Source organism: Octopus sinensis, linkage group LG4, assembly GCF_006345805.1.
Source record: "Octopus sinensis linkage group LG4, ASM634580v1, whole genome shotgun sequence".
Taxonomy (NCBI): domain Eukaryota; kingdom Metazoa; phylum Mollusca; class Cephalopoda; order Octopoda; family Octopodidae; genus Octopus; species Octopus sinensis.
This window is the reverse complement of record NC_043000.1, coordinates 109,946,054-109,958,660: the sequence shown is the minus strand read 5'-3', so window position 1 is coordinate 109,958,660 and position 12,607 is coordinate 109,946,054. Positions and strand designations below refer to the sequence as shown.

Here is a 12,607-nt window from a genome sequence, read left to right as displayed (position 1 = left end):
TGTGGTTGGTAAGCAGTCTCTTTTTCATTTACTTTAATCTTTCCCAATATTATTCGAAATTAACACAAAAAAATATTTTTATTGTAGTGTTTTATGGAGTTTTTCTTTTTAACTCTGTTCTTCCTCTCCAACTTTTGTTGATCGTTTTTGAAATTTGAATAAATTTCACCCCTTTTCAGGCAACACGCTGATGGAGTGCCAAGAAGAAAAGGGGGGAAAAACCCCGACAACTGAATCTGAAGTGAGACAAGTGAAACTGAATGAAGAATGGCAAAATGGTGGCGTGTAGGTGCCCTGGAAGACAATAGGTGCAGAGGTGGTGGCATCAGAGGTCAGACTATTTAACCTTTGAACTTTTTAGGAATATTAAATAACTTAACAACAGTAATTTTACTTTACTTCATTTCGAACACACACACACACACACACTAGCAACTTCATATAACCTTACCACCTAAGACCTTCATTAGCATTTTAGAGTTATTAAGGAATAAATTTCAATTCTGTTCTCACCCCACTTTGCTATTAACTGTTTTATCATTCCCCCTCCCCCATTCTCCTTTTTCCTCTTCAGTCTCAACTTTCTCTTTCTACTGTTTCTCCAACTCCTCACACGCATTATCTCCCCACCCATCCAAACAACAACAAACTCAGCCTAGTGTTAAAACTCTCAAGTAATTATTCCCAACCAATAACAACTGTTAATATTTCATTCACACTTAAAGAGGAAGAGAGAGAGAGAGAGGAGAGAGAATGAAACGGAAACTAAAAGAAAAATGGAAAATAAAAGAGTAAGATGGCTGATTAAAACAGTCAACTTTAGTCTTTTAGTAAAGGGTAGCACTTTGAAATGGCAACTTGTGTGTTAAACCAAGCATGTGTTGTATTATGAAGAACTGTAGTTTGTTTTCCTTGATCACACACAACATGAAACAAAGGTGTTCCAGACATGACCATTCCTACTTTCTTATTCGCACAGAGCATCTTGGAGTATATTATTTGCGTCCTTGCTTTTCTTTTTCATGGAATTAACCCTTTCGATACCAACCTGGCTGAAACCAGCTCTGGCTCTGCAGTACAAATGTCTTGTTTTCAAAAGTTTTCAATTAAAATCTTCCACCAAACCTTAGTCACAATTTATATTCCTAACCCTAGATGAATGATAAAGTTATTTTACTAAATTCTTTGTTATATTTAAAGTAATTGAAAGAAACCTGACAGAGCATCTCAACAGAAATATGGTAACGAAAGGGTTAAAAGGGAGATTTGACAGCTATATCTATTTTTTTATAATGGCTATAAGTAAATGGTAGAATGGTCTCTACCATGTGGTGGTTTTGACCCAGACCCCCTTTCTATCAAACAGACCTGGAATCAGAGTCATTCCATGCAGAGTATGTTAGATCTGCCAGCAAGTGTCATGCATCAGTCGAATGGTTGGGTGTCATCATTTTTTGTTATTATTCAGAACCAGTTGTCTCCAGTGATGGATGGATATTCTTATTGAGTTCAGGAGAAGGAAAATAAATTGACCTCAGTGAAGGTTATGTTAAAAAAAGTATGGAGCGCAAGTGTAATTTCAATAAAGAACAAAATAAGAATTTTTAACACTAACGTAAAAGCGGTGTTATTGTATGGGGCTGAGACATGGTGAACAACAGTTAAGTCAAATAAACAAATACAATCATTCATCAACAGATGCTTGCGTAGTAAACTTAAAATTAGATGGCCCGAACACAGAAGCAATATGGAGCTATGGCAAAGAACAAATCAAGTTTCGATTAGGGAGCAAATATTTAAGAAAAAGTGAAAGCGGATTGGTAGCACAATTAGAAAAGACACACCAAATGTAGAGAAAAGTGCTTTACAGTGGAAACCGGATGGATATAGAAGGAGAGGTAGGCCTAAGAACTCGTGGTGGAGATCAACACAAAAGGAACTAGAGAGAGGGGGACATTCATGGCAGAGTATAAGTACAGAAGTGGAAAATTATGCGACATGGAATTCAACTATAAGTGGCCTATACTCTGCGTTGGAGGGCTAAAGGCATAAAGAAGAAAGAAGAAGAAGGTTATGGAATTTTATCTCCCCCACCCCACTACACAGCACCTTGGCCATGTGTCTCCTGCTAATAATCCCAGTCTGACCAATGCCTTGTGAATGAATTTGGACACATGGAAACTGAAAGAATCCTGTCATGTGTGCAAATGCTTATGGGTGCACATGTATGTGTATTTATACTTGTCTTGATATTGTGGTTGTAAATGAGCATCCCCATCACACAAGCAGTGTTGTTCATTTCTAATCTTCCATGAAAAAAGCGTCTGTTCATGAAGAAATATTACCTTGCTTGGAAACAGGTGACATGTTGGTGACAGGAAGGGCATCCAGCCATAACAAAATCTACTTAACCAATTCCATCTGACCTGGGAAAGCTGATGGTGACTTTACAGCTCTTACCTACACACACGAATAGATCAACACACACATAAACAAACAACCTCATACAAACTCACACAAACACACAAAGGTTCCGTGGTTCCACCACTGGCTTCAGTGAGGAATAATCCAGAAGACCCACAGCATATTCCTAATGCCCAATCAGTATGACAAGGTGGACAAAGCCAGCTTTCCAAATTCTCTTTTACTTGTTTCAGTCATTTGACTGCAGCCATGCTGGAGCACCACCTTTAGTCGAGCAACTCAACCCCAGGACTTATTCTTTGTAAGCCCAGTACTTATTCTATCGATCTCTTTTGCCGAACCGCTAAGTGATGGGGACATAAACACACCAGCAACGGTTGTCAAGCAATACTAGGGGGACAAACACAGACACACAAACACACACGCACATATATATATATACATATATACGACAGGCTTCTTTCAGTTTCCGTCTACCGAATCCACTCACAAGGCTTTGTTCGGCCATAGGCTATAGTAGAAGACACTTGCCCAAGGTGCCACGCAGTGGGAATGAACCCGGAACCATGTGGTTGGTAAGCAAGCTACTTACCACACAGCCACTCCTGCGCTGTACATCGTTTCCTTCTACCCGTTTCCATTCCTAAAGCTTGAGTTGATTGAAGGTTGTAGGCAAAGACAAGCCTCAGGTACCACACAATGGGATTGAACTTCTTAACCACCTAACCACATGCGCAAACACACAAGACAGGTAGGTTATTCCTATACGGTTGTCAAAGGAGAAAAACCCAACAGGTACGCTAGAGTCTTGATTATTCCCAAAGTGAAGTGAATAAGACCAACACAGGTGACGAGAGAAATCAATAGAGACTGCAAGAAATGCAGCGTGTGAGGTGCATTCGCCTGCATGAGAGTTAATGCAGCATAAACCATGGAGGACATTCCATGAGACAGATTTAGAAATATTATGATCGGGCACTGGGGGGGGGGAGAGAATAATGTACAAGTTGTAGGGGATGGTGAGAAGAGTAAGGAATCATGAGAAATATGTTTTTGTTTTCCAGTATACACACATAGACACACACAGATATATGTAACTTAGCATGCACACACACACACATATATATATATAAATATACTTTATTTAAAGCAGCAGAAAATTCTACAAAACCTGTTACTCTGAGTTTCGTGTTGCCGTTCATTGGACAGTTTTTGCTAGAATAGAACCAATATTCTAGCAAAAACTGTCTGATGAACGGCAACACGAAACTCAGAGTAACAGGTTTTGTAGAATTTTCTGCTGCTTTAAATAAAGCATATTACTCTACCACTGGTTTTTGAGTACTCTTTTTTTACACCTTGTTTCACATTTATGTGTTTACTCCAGTATAAATAAATATATATATATATACACACACATACACACTAAGTTACATAGTATGCATGCATACACACAGAGTAGGCAACTTAAACACACAGAAATACTCATAAATTAAGTTGAACTTGACACACAAAACACCGAACAAGCATTAACTTATATATACACCACCACCAGCCGCAAACAGGTCACTAAATGCACACACACACGTAAAGAACACACATTAATAATAAAGAATACAAACACATAGCTAAATAATAATAAGTTGCTCAACACACACACACAATATGGTAGAGAGTGTAAGCACATCATAGAATGAAAAAGCTCTTGCTGCTGGTCATTCTTTGAATTTGTTGACAACAATCATGTGATGTGAAAACAAGGTGACACACACACACACACACACACGTATTTTTCATTTGCTTCAATCACTGGACTGTGGCCATGCTGGGGCACTATCTTGATTCATTTTAATCAAATGAATCACCCCAGTACCTTTTGTTTTTCTCTGGTAAATCTTGAGACTTATTCTATTCGTCTCGTATGTAGAACTGCTAAGTTACAGGGATGTAATTAAACCAACACCGGTTGTCAAGTAGTGGACAATACACACACCTGATGGGCTTCTTTCAGTTTCCATCTACCAAATTCGCTCACAAGGTTTTGGTCAGCCCAAGGCTATAATAGGAGACATCTGCCCAAAGTGCTATGCAGTGGGACTGAACCTGGAACCAAATGGTTGGGAAGCAAACTTCTTACCACACACACACATACACACAGAATAGGCTTCTGCACAGTTACCATCTAACACATATTCTCACACACCATTGATCAGTCTGTGACAGGAGCAGCAGACACTTGCCTAAAAAGCAGTGGAATCAAACCCAAATGCTTTCAAACCCAGTAGTTCTCAACCAGGGCCCATACAACCCTTGGGATGCTCATATGACCCTCAGGGGTCCATGCAACCCTTAGGGGTTCATATAAGATTTTGGTGTTAAAATTTAGGAGCAAATAACTTGCTTATAATTCTACAATGCACCAAATATTTTAACAATTTCTTTAATACAATTCCTAATAATATTCAATAATGAAAATTTAATAGGATTTTTAAAACACAGAAAGGCTCTAAGGGTCTCGCAGAATAAAAGAGTAATCAAGAGGATCCATAGATTAAAAAGGAAAAAAAATGGTTGCTCTAAACTAGGCCTGGCCGTACTTGTGTGTGGGTTGGATTTTATTTTTATTTGTATTTCATTTCATTAAGGTTGTCTGTATTGAGATAGAAGACACTCCTCCACAACAGTGAAGACATTTGTTAAATAGATTTTACGAGATTTCCTGATGCAAAGAAAATTGAAGGAAAATGATTTTAAGCAAAATTTTTTCAGACCTTTAAAGAGAAAGAAAATTTGAAGAAATTTCAATATTTCAACAAAGAAATGGAAATAAATTGCTTCAGATAATTGAAACGATAAAACTGTTAAGAAAACGAAGTTTAATGCAGTAATGCATGTTTTTTTTTTTTTTAACTAGGGCAGTATTTAAATGCGTTAGCTATTTGAAAAATCTGGTCAGACGAGTTGAGCAGAGGTTGTAAGGTGTTGTTGTAATATGTGCTGTGTTTCACTCACTGGGGCACCACTTTGAATTTTAGTCAAACAAATCAACCCTAGCATTTTTTTTAAAGCTTTGTACTTATTTTGTAGACGCAGGAGTGGCTGTGTGGTAAGAAGTTTGCTTACCAATCACATGGTTCTGGGTTCAGTCCACTGCGTGGCACCTTGGCCAAGTGCCTTTTACTATAGTCTCGGGCCAACCAAAGCCTTGTGAATGGATTTGGTAGACGGAAACTGAAAGAAGCCCGTCGTATATATGTATACACATGTGTGTGTGTGTGTATGTGTTTGTGTGTCTGTGTTTGTCCCCCAACATTGCTTGACAACCAATGCTGGTGTGTTTATGTCCCCGTAACTTAGCAGTTCAGCAAAAGAGACTGATAGAATAAGTACAAGGCTTACAAAGAATAAGTCCTGGGGTCGATTTGGCCGACTAAGGGTGGTGCTCCAGCATGGCCGCAGTCAAATGACTGAAACAAGTAAAAGAGAGTATTTTATCAGTCTCTTTTGCCAAACCACTCAGTTACAAGAATGTAAATAACCCAACGTGATTGCTAAGCAGTGTTGTGGTGACAAACAGTTTCTGTCTACAAAATCCATTCACATGGCATTAGTTAGCCCAGGTCTATAGCAGAAGACACTTGGCCAAGGTGCTGTGCTGTGGGACTGGATCCAAAACCATATGGATGCAAAACGAGCTTCTAAAACCACACAGCTGCCATGCCTGTGCCCATTGTAATGTCTTCGTTTTTCTGGACAGTAATCCCCTGCCATATCGTGGTTTATTATTCAAGCTCACATCGATTCCTTCGTGGTGTTGTTTTGCATTTATAATAAAATAAATATACACAAATTATATAAATATTAATAAAAAATATACAATACAGTACTGTTTCTATTTTGCTGCGAATTTTCAGTTATCACGTGGGGGTGGGGGGGGTGGAACATAACACCCATCATAGTCGAGGGATTAAGGTACATCTCACAGCAAACTTCTGAAATAAATCCAGGTTTTATATTTGATCAAGTAAACCCTATTACATAACTGGTACTGAATTTGAAGAATCCAGAGATGATTGAAAGGGTTGGCATCTAGAAGAGGATCCAGGTGTAGAATACAGCCTTGAAAGAAATACTCATAAACATTTAGTCTAACGAGCTAAATGAGTCTCTGTCAGCTCATTATAATTATAATAATAATGGTTTCACGCTTTGGCACAAGGCCAGTTTTAGGGCAGGGGGTAAGTTGATTACATCAACCCCAGTACATAACTGGTATTTATTTTATTGACACTGAAAGGATGAAAAGCAAAGTCAACCCCAGCAGAATTTGAACTTAAAAAAAAGACGGACAAAATGCTGCAAAACATTTTGCCTGGCATGCCAACTATTCTGCTTATAATAATAATAATAATAAAACCATGAACAACAATGAGAAATGAAAGATAAAACAAAAGCAGGAACGTACCAATATATTGGGTGAGAAAAAGAATTACAAAAATTATATTTTGAAAAAAAAAAAAACTCGCCACATATGATAGATGTAAAAAACAGAAAAAGAAAAATATTGTTCCATATATTAGAGAAAGAGAGAGATCAATATATTGATAGAAAAGTGGTAATATTGATAGAATAGAGTCTTTAAGAAGAGAGAAAATGCTAGGAGAAGAAATGAGAAAAATTTAGAAAAAGAAATATTTTCGACTATCTTTGATCTCGAAAATTCATTTCAACAGTAAGGTTTGGGAAGGGAAAAATATTTGAAATATCACAATCAGAGATGATATTTATTTGGACAAAATGTTATATTGAAAAATATTCTGATGATGATATGTGTTATACATAAGTGTGTCTATGAGTTTTTGTGTATGAGATAAACTGCAAAGAAGGCCCTGTTCTATAGGAAAACCCTTGTAGGGATTTGCATAGGAAAAGTTTCGATGACATGTCATGTAAGACTGAATTGTGGGACCACATCGATAATGCTCAGCAAATCAGTAAGAGAGGCAGCCAGCTGGAAGAACCATTAGCACATCAGACAAAATGCATAGTGGCGTTTCTTCTGGCTCTTTACGTTCTGAGTTCAAATCCCTCTAGGGTCAACTTTGCCTTTGATCCTTTTGGAGTTGATAAAATGCCAGTTGAAAACTGGGTTTGATGTAATCAACTTGTCCCCCCTCCCCTCCAAATTGTTGGCCTTGAACGCTGCAAAGGACCAATGACCTGTTTAGAGAGTATGTTGTGACCTCACTCACTCACTTGTGCCACGGAAACCAGGAAACTGGCACAACAAGCTCTTTACAGCTGAACAAAAGATCTGTTAAAGTAGCAGATCTGTTCTTCGTTTATTTTATTTTTTCTCATGCCAGTGGTACGTAAAAAGCACTATCTGAATGTGGATCAATGGTAGGGCTACCTGACTGGCCCTACCATTGGTACATAAAAAGTGGTACATAAAAAGCACCATCCAAACATGGCCAATGCCAGTGCTCTCTGACTGGCTTCCATGCCAGTGGTATGTAAAAAGCACCATCCGAATGAGATTGATGCCAAGGCCACCTGACTGGCTCCCATGCCAGTGGCATGTAAAAAGCACCATTCAAACGTGGCCAATGCCAGTGCCCTCTGACTGGCTCCCATGCCAGTGGTACATAAAAAGCATTATCCAAATGTGATTGATACCAAGCCCACCTGAATGGATCCTGTGCCAGTGGGACGTAAAAAGCACCCACTAAGCTCTTGGAGTGGTTGGCATTAGGAAGGGCATCCAGCTGCAGAAACATTGCCAGAACAGATTGGAACCTGGTGCAGCCTCCTGACTTGCCAGAACTCAAACTGTCCAACCCATGCCAGCATGGAAAACGGACGTTAAATGATGATGAGAATTAAAACCTGTACAAGAAGAAGACTTAAATACTATATACAAGACGTCTATCTCATTCAAGTGACTCAGTCTTTTCATTCAGGGCTGAGGCTCAACAACTGTCTCTGTCAGTTGATACAAAATCCTGGATAACATCATCATTCATTTTCTTTTTCCTCAATCACCATCACTGTTTAAACATCCATTTTCCCAGAGGTCAAACAAAACTTGTTGCAGCAGACTTTCTATTACAGGATGCTCTCCTTGCAAGGTAACATTTCCCCTGCGTTTTTGAACATTAAAACAGCACAATGGCTGGACATGTTTTCATGGATGACAGCAAACAAAGGAGACTGCTTTGTATGAACAGTGTATGACTTTGTTTCAATCAATACGCAAGTATCAAAGGGAACACACACACACACATCCATGCACACACAGTTTTCAATCTTTGGCAAGAGCAAGTTACAAAAACAGATTTATAATTTATTCTCTAAAAGAAAACTAATTTTCTCTGCCAACTAATATACAATTCACTAAGAAGGTCTACGACTGAAACATATTCAAAATTGTCTCCCCTACTCACCAGAATGTTTCTAATAATAATGTCATTAAGTAATGTCTTTTCTCCAATTGTAATAATAATAATTTCTAATTAGCTTTTTAATGCATTAAATGTGTTCTCACTAATTTTTAACTAAATATAGACCAAGGCTGGGCTGTATAAGCAGCTTAATTATCTTGGACTAAGTGAGGGATGAGAAAACCTAAATACCTGAATACAGGTAATATAAGAGCTAACCCACTTAATACCTGAGGGAACACTGTATCAGCTGATTAGTCCTAGAGTATGTTTGTTTTTACGTTAAACAGGATTGGCTCACTGATATGGTCACCTTCACTGTTTGCTTTTTTACACTGCGATGAAAGGAGGGTGGGAGGAGAGGAAAAAGAAGAGAAATATAATCATGAAAGAAATACGCTACATATTATCTTGGTGAAGTCAGTCTCACAGTTTGCCTGAAAACCCTAAGCACTCCTCACATGTAAGACTCAGAGTAGCAAGAGACTAACTCAACGAAAATATTAAACTCTACCAAGCTACCAAGTACTCTTTTCCTCCACCAACCAACATTAAACAGACATATACATACATACTTATACACACACACGCGCGCGCGCGCGCGCGTATATATGAAGGCACATGGCTCAGTGCTTAGAGCATCGAGCTTACAATCGTGAGGTTGTGAGTTCGATTCCCAGACCGGGCTGTGTGTTGTGTTCTTCAGCCAGACACTTTATTTCATATTGCTCCAGTTCACTCAGCTGTAGAAATGAGTTGCAACATCACTGGTGTCAAGCTGTATCAGGCCCCTTTGCCAATCCTTTGGATAACATCAGTGGTGTGGAGAGGGGGGGGGGCTGGTACGCATGGGTGACTGCTGACCTTCCATAAAACAACCTTACCTGGACTTGTACATGGGAAGATAACTTTCTAGGGGCAATTGCATGGTCATTCATGACCAAAGGGGGTCATCATCATCGTTTAACGTCCGTTTTCCATGCTGGCATGGGTTGGACGGTTCGAGTAGGGTCTGGGAAACCAGGATATATATGCATATACAGAGAGAAAGAGAGTTGGAAGAGAGCGGGAGGAAATAGCTTTCAATCCAATATACTTGTATACAGAGAAGGTTTTTTTTTTTGGTTAATCAAACATCAAAAAAGCAAAGGAAAAAGAAAGATCAACGAATGGACAGGATGATACATCACGGAGCTGAGACTCAATTAAAAGAGCCAAAAATTTCAAAGAATGAAATGGTATTTAAATTTGAATAAATATTATCACATCTCGTTTCACAATAACAGAAGAAAATTAATGCCCAATTTACAACCCGGTTGAACACAATAGGAGCAATGGTCATAGCTATTAGTCAATTAATCAATAACTCGTTACACTGTACAAATGCCATAAATAATCAATGGCTTGACATTTCCTAATCAGATATGTCAATGAGTGGACGGTCATGCCCACTGACTTCAGGAGAATGCCCCTCCAAGCTATTACAGATAACCCTGAGACATTATTGTCTCAAGCCCTAGAACTCATGTAACTGGTCACCCCATTCCCACGGTGTATGAATAACCAAGATCACAATGTTCCTCTTGAACAGGATGCCAGTCCGTCTGCTGCAGGGTTGTTGTTCATTTACAGCTGAGTGGACTGGGGCAATGTGTAATGAAATGCTTTATTGAAGAACACAATGCATTACCCAATATGGGAAGCAAAACCACAGTCTTCCAATCCCAAGTGCAACACCCTAACCATTAGGCCATCTGCCTTCACTCATATGGTCAAATGGTCAAACTGAGTAGTACTTAATTCTATCAACCATGGAGGGATGAAAGGAAACGTGAAATGTGGTTGGAATTGGACTCAGGATGTAGAAGAACCAAACTGTTTTGGCCATTCTGCTACATTCTAAAGCAACCCAGACGGTCAAACATCACTGAGACTGCCAGCACCAAACAGAAGACTTCTCCAGACAAGAATACAACCACTGCCTATCTCCACAGACACTAAATATAGACTGATATATCAATTACAATATATATATATATATATATATACAGGTACAAGATTTTCTGGGCAGGGAACACTGACGGGGTTGGTGGCGTGGGTATACTTATTGCTGAGAAATGGATAGATAGAGTAATTGAGGTAATCAGAGTAAGTGACAGAATACTTAAGATTAGAATAGTGCTTCATAATAGATTAGCAACCATTATATCGGCCTATGCCCCTCAGCCAGGGCTACCCGATGGACAGAAAGACAGTTTCTATGACACCCTACTGCAGACCACCTCATTGACGAACGACAGGGACCTTCTCTTTGTGGCTGGTGATTTCAATGGGCATGTTGGACGACATGCTGGGGGCTTCCATGGCGTGCATGGAGGCTACGGTTATGGTTCCCGCAACGAGGAGGGAACCAGGCTGCTGGAGTTCTGCGATGCGAATAGTCTTATGATCTGCAACACTAACTTCAGGAAACCAACAAGCCACCTGGTCACCTACCGATCGGGCCGGCATACTAGCCAAATCGACTACATCCTCGCCAGAAAAAGGGAAAGAAGGCTGCTTATAAATGCCAAAACCTTCCCAGGCGAAGAATGCACCCCACAACATAGACTGGTAGTTAGTGACTTTAGGATCAGGACTAAGAGGGCGACTAGAAGACGACCAACATGGAGAAGAAGGGTCTGGAAGCTTAAAGACCCTGCGAATGGACAGAGATTTAGAGATATGTTACTTGAAGCCTTTGACGAAGTGGAAGGGGGTATAGCTACACATGGGGTAGAAGACAACTGGACGTTTCTGAGGGACAACCTGCTGAAAGCCGCTGACCAGATCTGTGGCTGGTGCAAAGTCCCCTTAAGACCCAAAATAACATGGTGGTGGAACAATATTGTTGATAGGGCTATTAGACAAAAGAAACAGGCTTGGAAGGCCTGGAAGAACGGTGGTAGCAGGGAAGTGTATCAGACTGCCAGAAGGGAAGCCAGGAGACAGGTCTATCTAGCCAGAGGGGAAGCAGATAAAAGAAAATTTGCCAATGTCCTGCGCCGTGAGGATGAAAGACTTGAGGTATTTCGTGTTGCAAGACAGTGTGTGAGAGAGAATCGAGATGTGGTAGGAGAGAAATGTGTTCGCATGGAGGATGGTTCACTTGCGCTAAATGAGGATGCAAAGAGAGAAGCTTGGAGACGCCACTATGAAAGGTTGCTGAATGAGGAAAATGAATGGGATAAAGAGAGTCTGCCGAATGTTGACCCAACAGAGGGACCAGCTATCCGAGTTGATAGTTACGTGGTAGCTAAGGCAATTAGAATCATGAAGACAGGGAAAGCCCCAGGCCCATCAGGAATTACTGCAGAGATGCTCAAAATATCTGGTAGTGTCGGCTATAGCATAGTCACCCGTATAGTTAACCAGGTGATACACGAAGGAGTCATACCCAATGACTGGTGTAGCAGCATAATAGTCAACTGCTACAAAGGTAAAGGCGATGCCCTAGATACAAATAACCACAGGGGCATCAAGCTGTTGGATCAGGTAATGAAGGTTACGGAGAGGGTTATAGCCCAGTTAATTAGAGAGAGAGTTAGCTTAGATGATATGCAGTTTGGGTTCGTGCCAGGGAAAAGTACTACTGATGCTATATTCCTGGTAAGACAGCTGCAGGAGAAATACCTAGCCAAAGGTAAGCCCTTGTACCTGGCTTTTGTTGACTTAGAGAAAGCCTTTGACAGGGTCCCCCG

The 12,607-nt window shown here is 40.0% G+C and overlaps 1 protein-coding gene across 4 annotated transcripts in view; it reads right to left on the bottom strand.

Annotated features, from left to right (window-relative positions):
* The window catches only part of LOC115210361 (dyslexia-associated protein KIAA0319-like protein), a 128,669-nt gene that overhangs the window by 68,681 nt on the left and 47,381 nt on the right, over positions 1-12,607 (bottom strand). The window contains exon 1 of one of the 4 annotated variants that reach the window (XM_036502324.1): positions 1,049-1,053. The exons of the other annotated variants lie outside the window; for them this stretch is intronic. The gene's annotated coding sequence lies outside the window, so the exon portion shown is untranslated. Of the gene's footprint in view, positions 1-1,048; positions 1,054-12,607 lie in introns of those variants that run through there. 4 annotated transcript variants of the gene reach the window in all.